The following is a 26,168-nucleotide window of genomic DNA, read 5'->3' as shown; positions in this document are numbered from 1 at the left end:
AGAATCTTTGTGAAAGAGGCTTTCCTTTCTTGCTGAACCACATATTACCTGTCAGTACTTCTGTATTTATCAATGCCTGTGTAAGGCATATTTCTCCCTTTCCCTTTTCCATTGCTATCACCTGAAGAGATGGTGACAGAGTATTTCTTACCCTCCAGGGTAGAGTAGCAATTTGCCCTAACAAAATATGCTACCTACGAACAAATAAAATATTTCCTTAGATATCTGTTAACAATTAAGAAAATATATATGATTTATATACCATTTAAATTTGAATAAGGTGATGGACAGGGAAGCCTGGTGTGCTGCAGTCCATGGGGTCGCAAAGAGACATGACTGAGCAACTGAACTGAACTGAACTGATTGAATATACATGCGATCACATACACTCATAATAAAGATCAATCACATGCTTAGTCTGGAGAAGGAAATGGCAACCCGCTCCAGTATTCTTGCCTGGAAAATACCATGGATGGAGGAGTCTGACAGGCTGTGGTCCATGGGTCACAAGGAGTCGAACATGATTGAGCAACTAACAACAACAACAACACCTTTAGTTAAGCATGTAGTCATTTTGAAAAATCCAAGATTTGCAACACATCTACAGTTTAACCTGCTATTATTAATTTAACTACAACAAGCCATATGTAATTATTTTTCAAACCAGCATATTGTTGCTAAGCACAGCTGTGGTTCCCCTCACATTCTAGACAGCTGTTACATGATGCTCAATACACTTTTGATCCTTTACAGACCTTAAAGAGAACAGGGTGACAGTACTGACAGTTTTTATTATAGCTTTCCTACTACTCAATAATCTTACTTCACCTGGACTATTTCCCCAGTAGTGTTATAAACTCTTTGATTTATATTGAGAATCCTTCCAGGCTTCTTAGAAAGAAGACATTCTTTTTCGTAACATATCCATATGATGTGCACATTATATTTTCAAACTTTGAAACACCTGTTATATGTTTATCTTAATGTCCATGAAGCCCCCTTAGGAAGGCCAACCAAAAAAAGTAATTTATATTAGTCATAGATGTTTTTAAAGCAAAATTTTCAGCAAATTTCAAAACTAAAAAAGCTTTATAATTTATGAATTTGCAGGTAATTTCAGGAAAAATATAAGAATAACAGTAATGTTGTCAGATTTTTATCTGATTTCTAATAAACATGTAAAAGAGAAACAAAGTCAAACAGAATAATCTATAAATAAAATACAATTCCCAGATATGTGGGATATATTGATCACAAAAAAGGAACATTTGTGTAAATATGTATGGAAGATATTGATTTAAAAATATACCGGACTTACTTCATGTAAAAGATAATTTTGTCCAGCATTTTTGTCTTTGTAAGTGAAACAGTTATTGCAATACTTGAGGTGATAAAAAGACAAATATGGAAAGCAAGCACCATCCTTGAATTTTCCTCCTATTGGTGCTAGCATTCAGTTTCATTGTAGAGCCCATAAAAATTTGTCTAAAAGCTTCACTTTATAAAAATAATGTCACTTCTCCTTATTTAAAAGTAAAAGCTTTAAAACATACTTAAAATTTAAATACTCATTCCTTTTACATAGTTAAATCTATGTTGATTACCCTAAGTAAAAGAAAACCGCATTCAGCACAAAAAAATTTTAAGTAAAAGAAAACTGCATTCAGCACAAAAAAAATTTAAGTATTACACACAATCCTGCTGATCTTTTTAAAACCCATAACTGATTATGACATGCTCTTGCTTAAAAGGAGAACTGGCATCGAGTACAGTGGCCTTTGAACTTGGCCCCGGCCGACTGCATTCCTCCAGCTCCAGCTGCAACAACTGACTGACTCTAGATCTCTGTATTTCTGTGACCAGGTCATCACTTTTCAACCTCTGTGTATTCCAACACTATCTTCCCTTGCCTAAAGAGCGGCAGAATTCATCTCCAATGTCTCTCATGGAGCCCCCTGGTTCTTACCATTTTCATCTGCCAGAGCACCCTGTGGATTCCTTTATGAAAGTAATGATCACACTGGACACTAACAGTTGATTTTCTGGCCTCTCTGAATCCTTCTCTACTGAGAAAATGGTAGCGTTCCTTGTCTTTGTTGTAGGTCTGCTTGGAAATAAATTAATTTTAAATTGGCTGAAAAAGCCAACCAGAATTTTGGAAATGTACCAGTCATTTTTTTTAATGATGGGAAAATAATTTTAATAACTTCCTTTCAAACTTATGTAAATAATATATGTTTACAGTAAAAGATATTTATATTTGTTTCAGTTTATCTAGTAAATACGTAGGAGTTGCCATATGTCAGTTGTAGCCTATGTGTTTTATAAATACTAACCCATTTAATTTTCATAACCACTCAGTGAGGTAGACATAAATATTAATTCACTATGGCTTTATGAGAATCTGATGCGGTAGAAACTTTTTATTCTCATTTTAAAGATAGCAAGGCACAAAATTTTCTTCTCTGATTTAGGTGTGAAATATTTTATTGTCTATTTCTGTGATCCTGGTGATCATTAAGCTAACAGACATAAAAGGAATGAAACTGGGTCATTTGTAGAGATGTGGATGAACCAAAAGTCTCTCTACAGAGTGAAGTAACTCATAAAGAGAAAAACAAATATCACATATTCATGCATACATATGGAATCTAGAAAAATGGCACAGAGGAACCAATGTGCAGAGTAGGAATAGACACACAGACTTAGAGAATGGACATATGGACATGGGGTGGGGAAGGGGAACTGTGATGAATTGGGAGATTGGGACTGACATATATACCCTTCCATGTGTAAGACAGACAGCCAGTGGGAACCTGATATACAGCACGGGGAGCTCAGCTCCATGCTTCGTGGTGACCTAGAAGGGTGAGATGGGGGAGGGGGAGGCCCAAGAGAGAGAGGATGTATGTATACATGTAGCTGATTCACTTCATTGTACAGCAGAAACTAACATAATATTGTAAGGCAACTATACCCCAATTTTAAACAAAGTTAAGAGACATTTCTCAAAGGCCTGTGATTCCCAATTTTCTCTTCTAAAATCATAATAGTGTATGGTAAAGTCAGGGCTTGCCTCCAGGTTGTGGACTGGAAAGCCAGATTGAGGACTCTTATCCAGGTCTGATGTTCTCCAAAGTCAAGACTGTGGGTATCATAATTTCATTTCTGCAGTAGTTTCCATAGTGATAGTCACAGTGAGAATTTGAGAAAGTTTCTGATACAATAAAAAAACCATATATGTTGTAGACCTTCTTATACAATATATGCCACACATGGCTGGTTTCAAATGCAATTTAACAAAACTCCTTATCTGCTTTATAACATACCCAGCAATAATACTTACAGATCATGTAATCCTTTACAAAGCATTTTTTATACTAAACTACCTACAGAGATCACTAAGATTAATCTTATCAATAAAAATACCAGATAGATAAAGGAAAACAATTAGAAATAACCTAAAGATATCACTAACATGAGTCAAAATAGATAACATGTATTCAACATCTACAATCATTACCAGTCTAAAATCTTTCTGTCACTAAATAGCATTTGCAACATTGTATATTAGATAAAGAGACTCCAGGTAAGATCAAAATTGCTCCATTAAAGATGTTGTCCAAACAAACAAACAAAAAGATGTTGTCCAGTCCACTATTACTTCCCACTAGGTTTTGTATAGAGTGACTTAGACACTATTTCAGTCCTTGGGAGTTTAATGTCTAAGAGTCAATGATGACATCTCACATGAAGAATATGGAGAAATTTCAGGAAATTAATGAATATGAGAGAAAAACAGATAAGAATATAAATGTTTAATCTTCTTAATTTAATTCATATCTTAAGGTGGACCAGGGTTTCAGGCAATAGCACTGCCTGGAAATGAACTAATGTGATGATAGTCTGATCATTATTAGAATATTTTGAAAAAAATTAGCCTAGAAGCCAAAGGATACAATGTTCAGATATAATATCTTGAACACAGTCACCAAAATTAGCTGCCTACAGCATATTATTTAAACTCTAAAAGCAGGAAAATAAAAAACTAAAGACAAATCATATAAATTTTTGTAAACACAGAAAATTCCATTGACTACACTTCTAATCAAATTCCTTACGATACAGTGAAAGTAACAAATAGATTCAAGGGATTAGCTCTGATAGAGTGCCTGAAGAACTACGGACAGAGGTTTGTGACAGTGTACAAGAGGACCATCACCAAGAAAAAAGAAATGCAACAAGTCAAAATGGTTGTCTGAGGAGGAATTACAAATAGGTGAGAAAAGAAGAGACGTTAAAGGCAAAGGAGAAAAGGAAAGATATACCCATCTGAATTCAGAGTCCAAAGACTAGCAAGGAGAAATAAGGAAGCCTTCTTTAGTGATCAGTGCAAAGAAACAGAGGAAAACAATAGAATGAGAAAGACTAGAGATCTCTTCAAGAAAATTAGAGATACCAGGGAACATTTCATGCAAAGATGGGCACAATAAAGGACAGAAATGGTAGGGACCTAACAGAAGCTGAAGATACTAAGAAGAGGTGGCAAAATTACACAGAACTATAGCAAAAAAAAAAAATCTTCATGACTCAGATAACCATGATGGTGTGATCACTCACCTAGAGCCAGACATCCTCTAGTCTGAAGTCAAGTGGGTCTTAGGAAGCATCCCTATGAACAAAGCTACTGGAGGCGATGAAATTCCAGTTGAGCTATTTCAAATCCTGAAAGATGATGCTGTGAAAGTGCTGCACTCAATATGCCAGCAAATTTGGAAAACTCAGCAGTGGCCACAGGACTGGAAAAGGTCAGTTTTCATTCCAATCCCAAAGAAAGGCAATCCCAAAGAATGCTCAAACTACCACACAATTGCACTCATCTCACACGCTAGCAAAGTAATGCTCAAAATTCTCCAAGCCAGGCTTTAACAATACATGAACCTAGAATTTCCAGCTGTCCAAGTTAGGTTTAGAAAAGGCAGAGGAACCAGAGATCAAATTGCCAACATCTGTTGGATCATCAAAAAAGCAAGAGAGTTGTAGAAGAACATCCACTATTGCTTTATTGATTATGCTAAACCCTTTGACTGTGTGGATCGCAATAAACTGTGGAAAATTCTGAAAGAGATGGGAATACCAGACCACTTGACCTGCCTCCTGAGAAATCTGCAGGAAGGTCAAGAAGCAACAGTTAGAAACAGACATGGAACAGACTGGTTCCAAATTAGGAAAGGAGTACATCGAGGCTATATATTGTCACCCTGCTTATTTAACTTCCACGCAGAGTACATCAAGTGAAATGCCAGGATGGATGAAGCACAAGCTGGAATCAAGTTTGCCAGGAGAAATATCAATAACCTCAGATATGCAGATGACACCACCCTATGGAAGAAAGTAAAAAGGAACTAAAGAGCCCCTTGAAACTGAAAGAGGACAGTCAAAAAGCTGGCTTAAAACTGAACATTCAGTGCTTGCTTTGGCAGCACATACACTAAAATTGGGACGATACAGAGAAGATTGGCAAGGCCCCTGAACAAGGATGACATGCAAATTCGTGAAGCGTTCCACATTTTTTGGACACCTTATCTTTGACAAAGGAGGCAAGGATATACAATGGAGAAAAGACAATCTCTTTAACAAGTGGTGCTGGGAAAACTGGTCAACTACTTGTAATTTTGGACACCTTATCTTTGACAAAGGAGGCAAGGATATACAATGGAGAAAAGACAATCTCTTTAACAAGTGGTGCTGGGAAAACTGGTCAACTACTTGTAAAAGAATGAAACTAGAACACTTTCTAACACCATACACAAAAATAAACTCAAAATAGAATAAAGATCTAAATGTAAGACTGGAAACTATAAAACTCCTAGAGGAAAACATAGGCAAAACACTCTCTGACATAAATCACAGCAAGATCCTCTATGACCCACCTCCCAGAGTATTGGAAATAAAAGCAGAAATAAACAAATGGGACCTGATTAAACTTAAAAGCTTTTGCACAATGAAGCAAGGTGAAAAGACAGCCTTCAGAAGGGGAGAAAATAATAGCAAATGAAGCAACTGACAAAGAATTAGTCTCAAAAATATACAGGCAGCTCATGCAGCTCAATTCCAGAAAAATAAATGACCCAATCAAAAATGGGGCAAAGAACTAAACAGACAGTTATCCAAAGAAGACATATAGATGGCTAACAAACACATGAAAAGATGCTCAACACCACTCATTATCAGAGAAATGCAAATCAAAACCACAATGAGGTACCATCTCACACAGGTCAGAATGGCTGCTATCCAAAGTCTGCAAACAATAAATGCTAGAAGGGGTGTGGAGAAAAGGGAACCCTCTTACACTGTTGGTGGGAATGCAAACTATTATAGCCACTATGGAGAACAGTGTGGGAATTCCCTAAAAAACTGGAAATAGAACTGCCATATAACCCATCAATCCCACTGCTGGGCATACACATGGAGGAAATCAGAATTGAAAGAGACACATGTACCCCAATGTTCATCGCCACACTGTTTAAAATAGCCAGAACATGGAAGCAACCTAGATGTCCATCGTCAGATGAATGGATAAGAAAGCTGTGGTACATATACACAATGGAATATTACTCACCTATTAAAAAGAATGCATTTGAATCAGTTCTAATGAGGTGGATGAACCTGGAGCCTATCATACAGAATGAAGTAAGTCAGAAAGAAAACCCCAATACAGTATATTAACACATACATATGGAATTTAGAAAGATGGTAACAATAACCCTATATGTGAGACAGCAAAAGAGACACAGATGTAAAGAACAGACTTTTGAACTCAGTGGGAGAAGGCAAGGTGGGATGATTTGAGAGAATAGCATTGAAACATATATATTATCATATGTGAAATAGATCACCAGTCCAGGTTTGATGCATGAGACAGGGTGCTCAGGGCTGGTGCACTGGGATGACTCAGAGGGATGGGATGGGGAGGGAGGGGGGTTTGGGATGGGGAACACATGTATACCCATGGCTGCTTCATGTCAATGTATGGCACAAACCACTACAATATTGTAAAGTAATTAGCCTCAAATTAAAATAAATTAATTAATTTAAAAAAAAACCTAAGCATTCAAAAACTAAATCATGGCATCCAATCCCATCACTTCATAGCAAATAGAAGGGGAAACAATGGAAACAGGGAGAGACTTTATTTTCTTGGGCTCCAAAATGACTGCAGATGGTGACTGCAGCCATGAAATTAAAAGATGGTTGCTTCTTGGAAGAAAAGCTGTGACAAACCTAGACAGCAGATTAAAAACCAGAGACATTACTTTGCCAACAAAGGTCCAGCTAGTCATGTATGGATGTGAGAGTTGGACCTTAAAGAAAGCTGAGCGCCAAAGAATTGATGCTTTTGAAGCATGGTGTTGGAGAAGACTCTTGAGAGTTCCTTGGACTGCAAGGAGATCCAGCCAGTCCATCCTAAAGGAAATCAGTCCTGAATATTCATTGAAGGACTGATGCTGAAGCTGATACTCCAATACTTTGACCACCTGATATGAAGAACTGACTCACTGGAAAAGACCATGATGCTGGGAAAGATTGAAGGCATGAGGAGAAGGGGACAACAGAGAATGAGATGGTTGGACGGCATCACCCACTCCAACCAAGGGGATGGACATGAGTTTGAGGAAGTTCTGTGAGTTGGTGATGGACGGGGAGGCCTGCTGTGCTGCAGTCCATGGGGTTGCAAAGAGTCGGAAATGACTGAGCGACTGAGCTAACAATTCTAATGAAGACTGCTATAACACTGACAATGCTGTCACACTTTGTCACAAGCACCATTAAAATTAAGAAATTTAAATAAAGAATTTGAATGAAAGTAATAGAACTTAATGTGTGTGGTCTATGGAATCTTAACACATTATTGCCTTTGTTTTTTCATTCATTTCCTTCCTTCCCTTTTTTCTCAGTCAACAAATATCAATAGAGTACTTGTTCTTTGGCAAGGATTTGCAGTTTGCTGGGTTCTGGAGTAAGCATAATGAGTAAGACTTGGGTTCTGCCCTCAAAAAGGTTATAGTGGAGAATTCAGGCAAATAAGCACACATTCTCATATGATGAGGTCTTATAATGGAGAGGTGAAGGATGTATATAGTTGTCTCACTGTTCCCTCCTCTAGCTTCAGTTCCCAGTAGAATGCTAAGGACACAATAAACAGATTTGTTCCTCTAGGATATGTGTGTGTGTGTGTGTGTCTGTGTGTGTGTGTGTGTGTGTCTGTGTGTGTCTGTGTGTACTGAATAGTCAAAGCTATGATTTTTCCAATAGTCACGTATGGATGTGCAAGTTGGACCATAGAGAAGGCTGAGTGCCAAAGAGTTGATGCTGTCAATCTGTGGTGCTGGAGAAGACTCTTGAGAGTCCCTTGGACAGCAAGGAGATCAAACCAGTCAATCCTAAAGGAAATCAATACTGAATATTCATTTGAAGGACCGATGCTGAAGCTGAAACTCCTATACTTTGGCCACCTAATGAGAAGAGCATTGGAAAAGATCCTGGTGCTGAGAAACATTGACGGCAGGAGGAGAAGGGGGTGACAGAGGATAAGATGGTTGGATGGCATTGTCAACTCAATGGACATGAGTTCAAGCAAACTCCAGGAGAAACTGAAGGACAGGAAAGCCTGGTGTGCTGTGATCCATGGTGTCACAAATATTTGGATACAACTTAGCGACTAAATAACAAATATGCCAAGTAATACAGGGCTTATATAAAATAAAGGAACTGAAAGTATTTGCTACCTAGTATCTGGGCTTCCCCAGTGCTCACAGGTAAAGAACCTGTTCAGGAGCTGGAGGCAGGCAATGAGGGTTTGATCCCTGTGTCAGGAAGATCGCCTGGAGAAGGGAAATAGCAACCCACTCCTGTATCTCGCCTGGAAGTTCTCAAATCCCTGGGGTAACAAAAGAGTCAGACACAACTGGGCAACTAAATAAAAACGACAAATGAAAGTAGCATAGAGCTCTCTGCCCAATTACTTTTAGGTTCATCTCAATCACAAACAGATTGTCTCTTTCATCTGATCTCTCTTCTTTTACCCACACACCAGCCAGTAGGTAGTCATCACAAGACAATCCAATACCATAAAAGACAATATACTTTGATGGATTCTGGACTTAAATCTGGACTCTATCGCTCACTAGCTTTGTGATCTTAGAAGAATTATTTAAATAGTCTGTGCCCTCAGCTTCCTCATCTAACTTGCTAATTATAGGCTAGACACTATACCATTATAGGGAGGATTGCTTAAATTAATATATGTAAAACATTTAGGGCCTGCCACACAATAAAGGCTCAATGATACAAATCACTGTTATAAATCATTATTGTCTAGGAACAATAGAGAATGCAATGGAATAAATGAGTACTTCTTTTCCACAGCTACTGAAAAGCACAGTGTTATGATGTAACTGTACGATATAACTGTAAAATAATGTCTAATACACAGGTTACTGTGAAAATAAAATAAGACAATTAAGAAGAGAACCAGCAACAATGTCATGCTCATAAAAGTTGCCCAATAAATGATAATTTGAGAACATTTTAAAAAATATGAATATCTTCCAAACCAATTCAAGAAGTCTGTGGAATACAGAAGTGAACTGATATCATTCTGAATAGAGACAGAACATGTAACCATGAGATTATATGAAATAAAATATGTAAGATGTAATTGTTATGTACATCCATAAGTTTGATAATGAAAACAGCAGTCACATAACAAAGCCAAACATAAACTGATCTCTACAGATATGCTATTAGCATGATGGGACAAACTCAGCGATGATTTGGCAGTCTGTACCTCATTTGTCCCAATGATCTCTTCTTTAGTTCATTATAAATAGCTTCAGTGAGGCAGTTAGTAACCAATTCTCTATTTGTGTAGTCAGTGTAGACAAATTCATATGTACACAAAGAATAAAAAAAGGCTTTGGAACCTAGGGTGGTGAGAGTGGGAAGGAAGGTAAATGAATCTTGCTTTGTCAAAGGAAGAACCTCTGATAGAGGTATAACTTTTTGCTTCTATTATTTCCTACATCTAAAATGGATACCTTTTCAATACAATGAATGCATTTCATATGATGGGATATCTGAATTTTCTACTTTAAGTAAACAGAGAAACTCATTTTTAAATATTTTTAGAGAATAATTTTTCTTATGTACTACCTTTTTATTCAAGCTGTGAAATGCCCCACCTGCTCCTTCCTTGATATTTTTTAAGGTGAATTTTTCAGAACAATCTCATGGAGAGGAAATTGCTTCACAAGCTAGGAAGATATGAATCTGTTCTTTCAGAATACTGAGTGTATAAATCCTTTTTTATTGAAGAGGTGCTGTTAAAGTTCTATATGTAAGACAACAGTACAGTATTGATTTTGGTAACACTGATACAAAAGCAGTATCTTTAGATAAACATGCCATATTCTTCCTATTTTTCAGTCTTTGCTCTTACATTTCCCTCAATATAAAACGCAGGACTCCTCATTCATGTTCCTCTTCTGGCAAATTCTTGGGCATTCTTCAGGATGGAGCTTAGGTATCTCTCCTCTTGAGAAGCCTCCCTCAACTACCTCATTTTCCCCTCATAAAGGTAATTCATTTACTTCATATATCCACATTTTCATCTTTTACTAGATTTTTTTAAACTGTAAACCCAAATAGCCGATAGGTCTCAGAAGACAAATTTTATTCATTCAAAAGACACTGAGCATCTGTAAGTCATGAGAAACTGATGGCTAAAAAAACACACATAGATACTTCCTTAGGGTTAAATATAGATACCTGCATCTTAGGGTTAAACAAACATTTCACTCTAAAGATGAAGATGAATTATAATAGCATAGAGCAATGGGATCGGGGGATCAGGGAATTCTTTCTGCCATCACAGGGATGAGTAGGAGTTACCCCCAAGCAAGGAGAAGAAGGGAGTAGGCAAAGGAAACAGATGTACAAATGCTAGGAGATGGCAGGAGGCTTAGGGGTTGAAGGCTTTGAAGGATGCTGGTGCCCAGAGCAGGAATTGATGGGGAGGGTGGCTGACAAGGGCTGAGAGACTACAGATTTAGCCTGGGACTTCCAGCAGCTAGCCATTCCAGGTGCTCAAAAAGGTTTGCTGAATAAATAAATGAATAATAATAATAAAGACTATGCACTTGCTTGGTTTTTCAGGGTTTATGTTATTTGTATCTTGGGAAAATTTAAAAAATTTACAAGGTAATTTACTTCACATTACTATGAACAGGAATATTTTTGCCTTAAGACCTTCCCCTTTTCGTATATTTAAAAGTAATTTAGAGAACTATAATTTGGATTTAAATACAGTATATAAAGTATTTATGATGCAGCTAACTTGAAAAACACACATCTTAACATACATCTGCTTCCAGAGGAAATATTTATAGTATTTACCAAGTTTCTCTGTGGATTCCAAGACGATGTAAATTGTACAATCTCTTTAGGAGAAAAATGATCCTCATTTTCCACATAGCCTTACCAAATGAATGCCCCAAAAGACAGCTTGGCACTAACCATTTCTTTTGTCTGCACTACTGGATTCCCATAATATATACTGCCCAAGAAAAAGGAACACCTCCATCTGATTGATGAATTCATTATAGACATTTCCCATCACAAAATGATTCAGTCATGAGGCAAAGATACCTAAAAATAAACGCTCAGGGAAGACAAATTCAAGAATCAAGAAGGAATTTCAATGTTCCTCTGCACTGAAAGAGCACTGGACAAAGAGGCCTTTCCAGTTCCTATCACATTAGGAACAAATTATACAATCTCGATCCCGTCATTTAACTGGATTAGGTCTCTGTTTTCTTATGTTAAAGGCAAGGTTATATGATCAAGTGGTCTCTAGAGTGCTTTCTAACATAAAAGGGCCATGGTCCCGTGTCCTTCTCACATGTTTCTCAAATATGAGATTATCAAAGGAAAATTCTTAGAAAAATTATAAATACCACCTTCAGTTTTAGGAGTTGATAAAGAATCACCAAAATTTTAAACTATAAAGACTTTCTTTTTAATGAGAAAAGTGAATCTTTCAATAAATGAAACAGAGTCTGAACCCAATAGTGAGACCTCCTCTAAAATTTCATTAGTAGCATGGAAATCCTTATTTTAATGTGAAGAACTTGTAAGAAATCCAACTCACAGTAATAAAAATGGTAAAATATTTGACAACCTTCATCTGGTCCAAGATGTCCAGCTACATTAAGTGATGAGGATACAGAATGTCTCCAATTCCTTCACGCTCTATTTCTTGGCAATCTGACTTAATTTTTAACTAAAAAGTCATTAAGAAAGCTATTTAATTCCACCCAGCATAGAACCTTACTATTACTTACTGTCCAGAGTATAATTTATTTTCAATATGACTGGATATCTCAAATCATACTATTATATTACAGCCATACTATTTTCCAACAAGGGTCAAATGAAGTGCAGACTCTTGAAAACAATAATAGAAATGATACTATCTTAAAAGTCAAAAGGATTTGGGTTCGAATTCTGTCTCTTCCATTTACTAATGTGACAAGCCACAATTATTGTGAGCCTCACCTCCTGAATCTATACAAGTGGATTTATAACATTATTAGGAGGATCAGAAGAGATTAAATATCTACAGAGTCTACCTAAGTATTTGTAAAGTAGTAACTGCTTAATCGGAGAAGGCAATGGCAACCCACTCCAGTACTCTTGCCTGGAAAATCCCACGGATGGAGGAGCCTGGCAGGCTGCAGTCCACGGGGTCGCCAGGAGTCGGACACAACTGAGCGACTTCACTTTCATGCATTGGAGAAGGAAATGGCACCCCGCTCCAGTGTTCTTGCCTGGAGAATCCCAGGGACGGGGGAGCCTGGTGGGCTGCCGTCTATGGGGTCGCACAGAGTCGGACACGACTGAAGCGACTTACCACCAGCAGCAGCAGCAGCAACTGCTTAATAAATGTTACTTCTCCATCTCCTTTAATACCTAACAACAACAGCATTCTCTAACATTCTCTATTAATCAATAAAGAAAAGACCAGTGCCCTCATGGTGACTATCTGTCTCTGTTTTTGTATTTGGTTAAACTTATTGACACAGCTGTCTCCCCCTGTGAGTCTGTAAAACTTTCCGATCAGTGCCCACCTTTATTCCTCTCTGCATCCCTCTAATACCTAGCACAGTGCCCAGCAAGTAGCAGAGGCTTAATATTAAACATTAGATAAGTAAATTAATGTAGTTACCATCTCATTTATCTCCCATTCATGCCCTAATGTGCACTCACATGCAACCAAACCTTTTTAAAACTTCACAGTATGAACTTCTTAAAGATAATATCCAATAACATATCCTGTTCCCTAGGCTACTTCTCACACATGGTAGGAGCTCAAACTTGTTAATCTGACTTAAGTAATCTTGCCAATAAATTAAACGTATTTTCACAGCAGTGCCCTGCCATGGTAAGTTGCTTCAATCATGTCCAACTCTTTGCAACCCGATGGACTGCAGACCACCAGGCTCCTCTGTCCATGGAATTCTCCAGGCAAGAATACTGGAGTGGGTTGCCATGCCCTCCTCCAGGGGATCTTCCCAACCAAGAAATCGTACCTGCATCTCTTATGTCTCCTGCATTGACAGCCATGTTCTTTACCACTAGCACCACCTAGGAAGCCATTTCCCAGCAGTAGAATGCATCATAAAATGCATCATAATGCATTTTTTAAATTATTATGATTTATTAACTTGATTATTTTGATTTATGCCAGAGAACTTGAAATGAGGATTTTAAAATGCATATAGGATATTAAGATTCTCAATATTCATTCAAACATTTATTATGAATCTTTTCTCTGAAAGTCAAGCTTCATACAACCTAAGTAGCATGCACTTACTGTGTGTGAAAACATCCTCAAGTATTTTTTTTCCAATCAGTTCATAATTGCTTGTACTAATAGCTACTACATATTTTATTAATTTAGAATTGACATAATCTATCATTATATTTAAAAAATAAGAGAACATTGCTGACAAACTGTTGAGGCAAGAAGGAAAGCATGAGAAAGAAGGGAGAAAAGGAGAATAGGAAACTGAAAGAAAAAGGTGACAGTATTGAGAAAAAAGGGGAAAAAAGAACAGAATAAAAAGGGAAAAATTGAGGGGGGTGAAAAAGGTAACAATGAAATAAGGAGGAGCAGTACAGAAATGAAAACGCAAAAAACAAGAAAGCAGAACAAAGAGCATAGAAAGGGAAAAATTCTTAGATGCATATGATATTTATTCTATTCATATGTATAAAATTCTAGCATTATGAAATTAGACTAGAGTATAAGATAAAATGACTCAGCTGTCTCAAAATATCTTTTAACTATTTAGCACATTTCCAGCCCAGAAATTGTTGTGAAATTCCAAAACACTTAAATATGAGATCTGGATTTAGATCACAGTCATCTGTTTTGGTTTAGCATAAAGGTGACATTATACACACATTACATGTTCACATTAATAACAGTGCATACTTTCCACCACTTGTCATGTAGCTTCAAGCCAAATAATAAACTTAATTTTATGTCTTTACACAAAATTATCTATCAATTTGTATTTTCATGTATTAGGATAAAAGAAATAAACCACTTTCTATTCATAATTAACCTACACATTATAATAATTCTAAAACTCTAGGAATAAGACTGGTTTCCCTAAGAATAAATATTTATAGTACTTTATTGTCACCTACAATGCTGACTTCTGAATACCTTCTCATATTTTGTGTATAAGATTTATTCTATAATTCTCTCCTTCTTGAAAGTGATATTAATTCTAATTCATCTTGTAGCTCTCATGCTTTGCACAATGCCCAACAATTTATATATATTCAACAAGTGTTTGTTGAATTAATTAATTAATTACCAATGAAATGTATGGCTTATGTATACTTTAATTCCTGTGTGAACTAATCTTTTCATGTTTGACACAATATATCTATCCACTTCCTTCATTCTAAACTACCTATTATACCAAGCTAATCTTTTTTTATATTTTAATATTATTGATTTTTTTATGCCATGTAGCATGCAGGATATTATTTCCCTGACCAGCAATCAAACCTGTGCCCCCTGCAATGGAAGCATGGAGTCCTAACCACTGGACCATCAGGGAATCCCTTAATCTTTAAATATTTATTTAATGATGATATTCTCCTGCCTCAAAACATTAAAAAGTCTCATCCTTTCTGAGGCTTGAAAGTTTAAATGCCTTGAGCTTTCTACCATTCAATGATAGATTTAAATGTTAACTTTCACTCTCATGAAATTCTTAGCTTTTTGTTTCAAGTATGTGACACTATCATAAACTTTTTGAGGGAGATCTTTATAGAGTATGAGGGAAGGAGATGGTTTTGCAGTTTATGTTTCAAATTGTTTGAATATTTAACATGTGTCAACAAAATGTCTGCAGAATTTTTTGTTTAATACATTTTATGGGCTATGGCTACAGACAGGCTGTTAGACCATCTCAAGATCACTATACGCAATAGTCATTACACGATTAGGAAGGACATCTGAGAAATTCAGGTGCAAGCTCAGAGGACACAGAATTAGCTGTGGAAGACAAGCACCTGTGACAGGTAATACCATACATCCACTCAAGAAATTCCAAGTTCCATCTCCAGTCAACAGCTCACACCTCTCAGGCAGGCTTAGAACACAAACAGGGGAGTAGCTGGTAGCCTTACTCTTAAGGAGATAGTAACAACTGGTGAAAAAGATGGCAGATCAATCAAACCTACTACAAATCTATAGGACCCTCCACCCGACCCATAGTCTAGTAAGCAATAACATATGCACATGTTCTAAACCAATGAGCTGGGGGTGGCTTTTTATGTGACAATAACTAATTGATAGGAAAACTGTGCCTAGAAGTTCAGTATTAGTAATACATATATATTAATATATAATTATAAATATATATATATATATATATATATATATAACAGAAACCTAAAATATATGGTACTTGATCTACAATGAGGTGGTAGTCAGAGGCTGAAAGTTCTTACAAAAGACAGAAAAATGCAAGAGAATTATTACTAAAAATTGAAAAAGTGCTGAAATTATCATGGATGCTGGAAAAAAATGGTGATGTGTTTTGTAACAATAAATATAAAACTTTGGCCTATGGTAAATTTAAAGTGAGATAATAAATACCTAATGAATTTATGGACCTTGGCAAGATGACTTTTCAGATGATATATTCACAATGTCCACTGATCTTTATGATAAGGCACGTTAATAATGAGACTCAAGAAAGTACTTGTCCATTTGCAAGTCAATATTAGAGCGAATATAGAGAAGCCTAGGATAACTACATTGGAAAATAAAATTGTTTCTCATCTCTAGTCTTTCCAACGGGCAAAAGATTTTCAAAGTGAAATGATGCCCAAGGACTACAAACAAGTCAAGGCTATGATTTCAAGGTCCTTTGTTAAGAACTCTAAAAGAATTATGTGGAGTCTAGTGGGGAGAGAAGCAATGAGGACATGGGGTTCTAGAAATCTTTAAGTTGTGGTCTCACAGATGCCAAATCAGAAAAAAAAAAAAAAAAAACGGAAAATAAAGTGTATAAAGAGAAGCATTTCTGGAAAACAACTATGGTTTGGGTTTTGCAGTGGACAGAAAACTATACCAGACCCAGAGAAAGCCCACAAAAGTTTATAGTAACTTTCATAGGTCAAAGAGCCACCAGCAAGTAATAAAGGAGATTTAAATTGTTCAAACTGCAAAATACCTCTGGGGCTCCAACTTTCTATGAGCAGGAATAAGTCTAAGAAAACTTCTTTGGTGCCAAAATGAACATGAAAAGTGTCACTTCTATGTTTAAAAGTTCTAAATTCTGTAATGTCATGAGACATATGAAGTACAGATGTTGTTGTTTTTTTTTTAAGTGCTTTGTGTCTATTTGTGTGTTAAACATCATTAATTTAAAAATTCACTATAATGTAGCTACAGGATTGGGAAGCATAAAACATACTTTTACCCTGACTGTGCTCTTATAAGCATTTATTTAAATGTTAGCTGATTCTAAATGCTTTTCCTATGTACTTTGGTGGTTCAATCAGGAAAGAATCTGCGTGCAAGGCAGGAGTCCTGGTTCAGTCCCGAGGTGGGAAAGATCCCCTACAGAAGGGAATGGCAAACCCTTGCCAGGAAAACTCCATGGGCAGAGGAGCTTGGTGGGCTACAGTCCATGTGGTTGCAAAGAGTCAGATACACCTGAGCAACTAACACTTCATGCAAGCATTGCCAAACATAATTCTATAGGCAAGAACTTCTCCACAAATCATAGACTGAAAGTAAAAGAAACTCACTCATCTTTTTATTGACATTTTTATTGTCATTTTAGAAGACACATTAAGATCTGTGATGATAATATAAAAATTTCAACTATCTTGTCACATTCTAAATTTAGTCATTTCTTTGCAGTTTAGATAGTTGACTAGTTATTTCACAGTCATGTGAAAATGAGAATATTTCAATTACAGAAACTAAACTCCTACTATAAGATGGATAAATGTTCAACATTTTTGGCTATAAGTATAACTAACTTTTATGCCTGTAGGACTCCCCAAATCACAAATATTTGTTTTAAAATTCATCTTTTTCTAAAAAGGAAAAGTCCATATCAGTCTACAACTTATCAAAAATTAAATAAGGGCTCTTTCCAAATTTCTTCAAAGAAATTTCACAAAATACAATCTATTTTAGCAAGATATATTTATCAATCATATAGAGTAATTAAAAGATAAATAAAATGCTTATATTAACCATGATATATCACATAATTTCACTAAATAAAAAATAAAGAGCATTAGATCTGAAACATGAAAACTCTATTCAGTTTTTCATATAAAATTACAAAAAAGCAGCATTTACTAGGTTGTAACTAACAAGAATTTCTGTAGCCATTCATCTTTCTATAGACAGAATGTCTCAGATTCTTACAAATTAAGTAGAAATTACTGGTCTTGCCTTGATTTCCATTTATTAGCACTATTCTGCAGGAAGGAAAAGGATTTTTCAGAAAAAGGAAGCACTCTCCATATAATTTTCAAGCTCAAAGAATACAAGAGCTGGATACAATTATAAAAATTTTAATAAAGCAATAGAACATCAAGTTTCAAACACATCATTATAGAGTTTTTTTTCAACCTTAAAAAAAAAACAACTCAACTTTCATCAACATTCTTCAAGAATAAGGATAATCTCTATCATGTTCTTCTTCTTTTTTTTGAGTTAAAAAAGAACATTTAACATATCATGTTGAAAAACATTTGTCACTGAGGAATAATGTGTTCATTTTAAACAATTATGAGACTGACTGTTAAATTGTTACATTTTTATATTAAAAAAGATACCACTGTCAAAGTGTAGGACAAGACCACAAGACTACTCTCAATATATCCTGTGAAAATATATGAAAGTCAAATGTGAATTTAGAAATATTTCTTAGCTGTTAAAATATAAATGCACATATTTTCAAACTTCTAATACATATTAGCTGCTTTTTCCACATGGGACAACAACCTGAAATATTCAAACATTCTTTTTTCTTCATATTAAAAAGAATAGTATGTCTGACTAAATGAAACAGAAAATAATAGACATTAGGAAGAAGTTTTCATCCCTTAACTTTAAACCCTCAATTTTGAGTGGGACTGGAGATTGGGGAAAATAAAGGAATAAATCAGTAAACAAATTAATCATCAATATGATTTCAGTTCCTGATAAATGTGTGAAACAAAACACACACCAAAAAAATAGAAATTGATTAACAGGAGTGGAGGTCATTTAGATTAGATACTTGAGGCTTCCCTTAAGACATAATACTTGAACAAAGCCCAAATTATATTAAAAAGCCAGCTATAACCTAAATGTCCATCAACTGATGAATGGAAAAGGAAGATGTGGTACATATCTACAATGGAATATCATTCAGCCATTAAAAAGGACGAATTTGAGTCAGTCTTAGTGAGGTAGATGAAGTTAGAGACTGTTATACATAGAGAAGTAAGTCAGAAAGAGAAAAACAAAAATAACAAATGCATATATATGGAATCTAGTAAAATGATACTGATGAACCTATTGCAGGGAAAGTAAGAAAACATGAGGAGAATGGATTTGTAGACACAGCAGGGGAGGGAGAGAGTGAAACAAATGGAAAGGAGCATCAACATGCATGCACTATCAAGTGTAAGATGGACAGCCGCTGAGAAGGGTGGTGGGGCACAGGGAGCCCAGTCTGCGCGGTGATGATAGGAGGGGTGGGGTGGGGCAGGGCAGGGAGGCTAAGGAGGGAGGGGATGTGTGGATAATTGTGGCTGATTTGCATTGTTGTAGAGCAGAAACCAACACAACACTGTGAAAAAATTTTAATTAAAAAAAAAAATGCCAGCTATCAGAAGACCCAGGAGGAACAGTATTTTCACAGAAGGCTCTATAAAAAGAAAGGATCACTGCTCATTAACATATTCATACTGTACTTCAGTACATAACTAAACTAACTAAACATAAACTGCAGTTGCCCAAATTCAGAGATTACATTACCCAAGTTGCTTTACATGAACGTTATTATCCCCATAACTCTATATTCCCAACAGCTGATTATTAAAAATCTATTAGTTAATGAAAATACAATTTTTGTAGGGGCATATCTGAGTATGTATATTTATTTTAGCTATAAGGAAAAGATAAAATGTTTTATAACATATAACATAAATGATTTATGTTATATAAATAAGGAACTACTCTATACATTTAATAAACTAGCTCAAGAATAAAAATTTTTCAAAACTTTTGTTAAAACTTTTGCATGTATTTTTCCCATGAGTACCCAAAATTTCCAAATTAGGATACATATATATACATACACATATATATATATATATGTATGTATAATTAATATTGTCCATGTGAATGAGAAAATACCCACTTGAACAAAAAGCATCTCTATGTTCATTATAGCATTATTTACAACTGACAAAATGTGGATTCAACAAAAATGTCCATTGATAGATGAAAGGAAATCAGTCCTGAATACTCATTGGAAGGACTGATGCTGAAGCTGAAACTCCAATTCTTTGGCCACCGGATGTGAAGAACTGACTCATTTGAAAAGACCCTGATGCTGGGAAAGATTGAATGTAAGAGGAGAAGGGGATGACAGAAGACAAGAGGGTTGGATGGCATCACTGACTCAATGGACATGAGTTTGAGTAAGCTCCGGGAGTTGGTGATGGACAGGGAAGCCTGGCGTGCTGCAGTCCATGGAGTCGCAAAGAATCTGACTGACTGAACTGATTGAACTGAACTGAGAAGAAAGGATAAAGATGTGGTATATAGTTGTTATGTTGTTGTCTAGTTACTAAGTGGTGTCTGACTCTGTGTGACCCTATGGACTGTAGGCCACTAGGCTCCTCTGTCCATGGGATTTCCCAGGCAAGAATATTGGAGTGGGTTGACGTTTCCTCCAATAGGGGATTCTCCTGACCCAGGGATCAAACCCGCATCTTCTACACCGGCAGGCAGATTCCTTACTGCTGAAAAATTACCCAGACACAAGAAAGAATGGAATCTTGCCATTTGCGACAACACAGAAGCATCTAGACTGTATTATATTAAGTGAAAGAAGTCAGACAGGGAAAGACAAACATTGTGTGATCTCACTTGTGAGATCTGAAACACAAATTAACAAACAAAACAAAACAGAAACAGCCTCAGAGACACAGAATAACCTGGGGGTCACCAGAGGGGAGATAGGTGAGTGGGGAGGGTTGCTGAAATAGATAAGGGGATTACAAGGTACAAACTTCCAGTTATAAAATAAATAATACACGAGGATATAAAATACATCATAAGGAATACAGGCAATACTTTTGTATGGTGATAGATGGTTACTAGACTTACAGAAATGACCATTTCATAATATATTTAATGTAAAATCACTATATTTCACACTGAAACTAACATGATAGTATATGGCAAATACAATTCGATTTGAAAAAAGATAACTGTAAGTGACTAACACCTTGCATGGTAACATACTATTTTGAGTACCTAGAAAACACACTAAATTTGCATTAGAGCTCTTTGATACAGGCTCTTTTTAGTTTGACTAGGTAATAACCATTTCTATTTTATTAAACTGGGAAACATCATAATAATCTTCCAAACATATCTTGATAAACGTTAGATCATGTTAGACAATGACATGAAATACATTAGTTATGACATCCAAAATCTCAAAGTAACTATTTACTGCACAATTCTCATTCAGATATTTTATTTTTCATTTATTATATATTTAAAATTATAATCTAAAATACAAACATGTATGTGCACACACATATACATCTATACAAATAGGATGTATTTGTGTAGTAGATAAAATAGACAATAGCACTGTAAATACTATAAATTGGTAATTGTGAAAAATACAAATGGTCATCCATTAGGCATATTTTAAAATCCTTAAACTTATTTTTAACCAAAAATTTATAGTTCAATAAAATCTAATTGGCAAATATTAAAATGTATCCAATGTTGGAAAGTAAATGGGACATCGATGTATTAATAATATATTAGTGGCTATCAAGTTTAAAGAAATATTTGACATTTAAATAAAAAAAACCCTCCTGACATTTTTACTTAGAGGTTCAACTCTAGGAATATAGCCTGTAGAGACACTCATATATGTACAGAGCCATGTGCATATAAATTTATTTCAAATGAGTTAAGGAGAAAGAATTAATATAAGAAACACTGTTTGTCTAAAAGCACTAATTTTGCTACAAGTAAAACTACAAGTTCTAAAGTAAAATCTAAAATTATTGTTATGATTTTGAAAATAAATATTTTCCCCTTATATGTGATTAAAGTAGTTAGATACATGCAATAGCCTCCTTTAAAACTAGCTATGTGTGCCATCTCTGGAGGAGGAAATAGCAACCCTCTCCAGTATTCTTGCCTGAAAAATTCTTTCTGCAGAGGATGGGCCAGAGTCCACGGTGTCACAAAGAGTCGGATAAGGCTGAGTAAACTGAGCACACACGCACCATGCATGTGTGCTGTATTTGGACACGAAGAATACTTCCAATTTCCCTTATCAAAATAAGTAGGCAGTACATCACCTATAAAAGATTTTCTAAATAGTAACAATAATGTCCATACTTAGTGGATAAGGAAAGATAAGTGACTGCTATTTTAAACTGGATAAGTTATGTGCTTGATGACATAGTCTAAAGATTTTTAGCACCATTCTTTAGGCTTCCCTTTGGCTCAGATGGTAAAAAAAAAAGTCCTCCTGCAATTTGGGAGATGTGGGTTAGATCCTGGGTTGGGAAGATCCCCTGGAAAAGGGAAAGGCTACCCACTCCACTATTCTGGGCCTGGAGGATTCCATGGACTATATAGTCCAAGGGGGCGCAAAGAGTCAGACACGACTGAGCGACTTTCACTTAGTTTTACTTAAAAAGATACTTTGTAATATGATAAAATAGTATCAGCTACATGGTCCTTCCTTACCCTCAATTAATTTCTAATTTTTTAATAACGAGAAAGTCAATAAAATCAAATAAATAGTAAATTAATAATGTTAATTATTTTTGGTATCTTACTTGTATTATTCATACTACTATATCAAAAATAAATGATAAATATTTATTTATTAATGTTTTCTCAGTCTCTCTATCCAATGAAGTTTTTTATATTTTTTTTCGATGATCCTTCAGAGGTTGGTAATTTGATTTCTGGTTCCTCTGCCTTTTCTAAAGCCAGCTTGAACATCTGGCTGTTCACAGTTCACGTATTGTTGAAGCCTGGATTGGAGAATTTTGAGCATTACTTTACTAGCGTGTGAGATGAGTGGAACTGTGCGGTAGTTTGAGCATTCTTTGGCATTGCCTTTCTTTGTGATAAAGGCTAACACCATTATTAATTCATGTAACAGATGGGGCAACAAGCCAGCAAGTGGTGGAACTCAAATCCAGAATTCATGACCTTAATCATTAATAGGTATTTCCTCTGAGCTTATTTTTATAAGACACATTAGGAAATAAACATCCAGGTTGCTCACAGTTAATGCCAATAGTACTTTACCTCTTATCCCATCTTGTATAGAGAACTATAGAGATGCCTCTTAAACACATAGAACTCTATGGTCATCTTCAAAAGTATAATTTTAATAGAGCATTCTGAAAGAATTTCAGTGCTAAGAAGTATTTCATGAGAAAGTAGATGCAGCATTTTATAAGCACTTTTGTTCAAAATTGTTGGCTTATGAAGGAAAGAAGATAAATAGGACAGTAACTAGGGAAGACTTTAAGGTCAAGCTAAAGAATTTTCAGTATAGAGTGTATCACATGTGCTTGGGAATGGAGGCGAACTAGTAAGCAGAGGACAAAGGAGAATTGACGAGAGTAACAACAAAAGCAAATGTTTGAGGGATCAAGTTTCTGGCAGATGTAAGAATGTGACAAAATAGTTTAAAAGTAAACTTAGAAATAGTAGAAGTATTTCTTCCACTACAGATACAGGAAAGTGAGAGGACAGATTTTTGAAGATGGTAGGTGGTCCCTGCATAAACTCTTGAGAAGTGATTTTTCATGAAGGCTCCAAATAGGAAAAGAGTATGTCAAGGCTGTATATTGTCACCCTGCTTATTTAACTTATATGCAGAGTACATTGTAAGAAATGCTGAGCTGGAGGAAGCACAAGCTGGAATCAAGATTGCCAGGAGAAATATCAATAACCTCAGATAAGCAGATGACACCACCCCTATGGTAGAAAGTGAAAAGGAACTTAAGAATCGCTTGATGAAAGTGAAAGAGGAGAGTGAAAAAGTTGGCTTAAAGCTCAACATTCAGAAAACTAAGATCATGGCTTCCGGTCCCATCACTTCATGGCAAACAGATATGGAAACAGCAGCTGACTTTATTTTTCTGGGCTCCAAAATCACTGCAGATGGTGACTGCAGACATGAAATTAAAAGATGCTTACTCCTTGGCAGGAAAGTTATGGCCAACCTAGACAGCATATTAAAAAGCAGAGACATTACTTTGCCAACAAAGGTCTGTCTAGTCAAGGCTATGGTTTTTCCAGTGGTCATGTATGGATGTGAGAGTTGGACTATAAAGAAAGCTGAGCACCAAAGAACTGATGCTTTTGAACGGTGGTATTGGAGAAGACTCTTGAGAATCCCTTGGACTGCAGGGAGATCCAACCAGTCCATTGTAAGGAGATCAGTCTGGGTGTTCATTGGAAGGACTGATGTTGAAGCTCAAACTCCAATACTAAAAAAAAAAAAAAAAAAAAAAAAAAACTCCAATACTTTGGCCACTTGATATGAACAGCTGACTCACTGGAAAAGACCCTGATGCTGGGAAATATTGAGGGCAGGAGGAGAAGGGGACGACAGAGGATGAGATGGTTGGATGGCATCACCAACTCAATGGACATGGCTTTGGGTGGACTCCAGGAGTCGGTGATGGACAAGGAGGCCTGGCATGCTGTGGTTTGCATTTGGACACAGCTGAGCGACTGAACTGAACTGAACTGAAAGGAGACTCACTTGGGCAATGAACGTTCTTCTCCTGAGAAAACAGAAAATCAATCACCTAATTAACTAGCTAAGAAGTTAAAAATGGTTTAAATTAACTCTTTAAATTCCTAAAGAAGATACTAAAAGGTTTTCTATCTCTAACAGTAGCTCTAGAAAATGCACTGAGTTTTTATCATGTGCCATATACCCTGCTATGCTCTTTACTATAGCAGCTTTTGTGTCTTAAACCAATCCTGGAAGGCTAACATCATTATTAACTCAAGTAACATATGGGGAAACAAGCCAGCAAATGGTGGAACTTGAATCCAGAATTCATGACCTTAATCATTAATAGGTATTTCCTCTGAGCTTATTTTTATAAGGCACATTAGGAAATAAACAATATACACAGAGTACAAAAAGGGTTAGGTCAAAAAATAGTGCAAATAGGCTATAGATTAACAAAAATAGATGCCATAATTTTTAATCATTTGTTATTACATTGTATGGCTTTATTAAAATTTATTTAAACACTTCCCTATTGTTGGACAAATGAAATATTTATCTTTTTTATTTCATTATTAGGACAAATAGCTAAGAAACCACTTCATATGCATAACTTCTTATGTTCATATTATGCCATTCCAGGTTTCTTTTTTTTGACTTTATAATACATAATATGGTTTCCCTGGTGGCTCAGTGATAAAGAATCCCCCTGCCAATACAGGAGACACAGATTTGATTCCTGTGTCTGAAGATCCCCTGGAGAAGGAAATTGCAGCTCCCTCCAGTACTCTTGTCTGGGAAGTCCCATGGACAGTGAAGCCTGACAGGCTACAGTCCATGGGGATGCAAAAGAAACCAAACAGGACTTAGAAACTAAAAAAAATATTTAATAAACCCCATATCTTTGAGTCTGTTTCATTGAACTCTCCTTTTAGAGCTCTACTGTTAATTTTTCTTTTTAATTTCTAAAACATTTTACTATTTTTAAGGCTAATCTAACCCACACTTGGTAGCTTTATTTTTCAAATATTTGACTAAAATTAAATTGTATAATTATGAATTTCTACAAGTTGTTTAATCTCTGTGTATCTGATTTATGGACTAGCAAAATGGGAGATAATAATGGTATCTACCTCATAGGATTGTTGAGAATATTAAATGAGTTAATATATGCTGAAGACTTACAATAGGATCTGGCAAATAGTCAGCAATAAATTATATATATATATATAGTATATATAGTTACCTGTGTATGTTTATGTATATATCCTATGTTTATCTAGATATATGTTTATAACTATATAACTAGTCATCTATATATGTATATAATCATTATTATTATTTAGGATTGTTAAAGCTCACCTGTATTTGTGTAGCAACTCTGCTTGCTTTTAGATCTTTTCCCTTTCTTTTTGTAAATTTCTCTTTTTCCCCTCTTCATTACTCTTCCATTGTTACATGTCTAGTAACACCTTCTAACTTACTAACATCATGTAATACATGTACATTTTTTAATTCATTAATACGTTC

The 26,168-nt window shown here is 35.6% G+C and overlaps 1 protein-coding gene and 1 non-coding gene across 3 annotated transcripts in view; one reads left to right on the top strand and one right to left on the bottom strand.

Moving 5' to 3' along the window:
• DPYD (dihydropyrimidine dehydrogenase) overlaps positions 1-26,168 on the bottom strand; it is an 880,709-nt gene that overhangs the window by 679,008 nt on the left and 175,533 nt on the right. The window lies entirely within an intron of this gene.
• On the top strand, positions 5,468-5,574 carry LOC122678477. Its single transcript, XR_006336147.1, has one exon. It is a non-coding gene; the product is annotated as a U6 spliceosomal RNA (small nuclear RNA).

The sequence above is a fragment of the Cervus elaphus genome, chromosome 20, assembly GCF_910594005.1.
Source record: "Cervus elaphus chromosome 20, mCerEla1.1, whole genome shotgun sequence".
Classification (NCBI taxonomy): domain Eukaryota; kingdom Metazoa; phylum Chordata; class Mammalia; order Artiodactyla; family Cervidae; genus Cervus; species Cervus elaphus.
The sequence above is the reverse complement of the archived record's forward strand: the minus strand, read 5'-3'. Positions and strand labels throughout refer to the sequence as shown.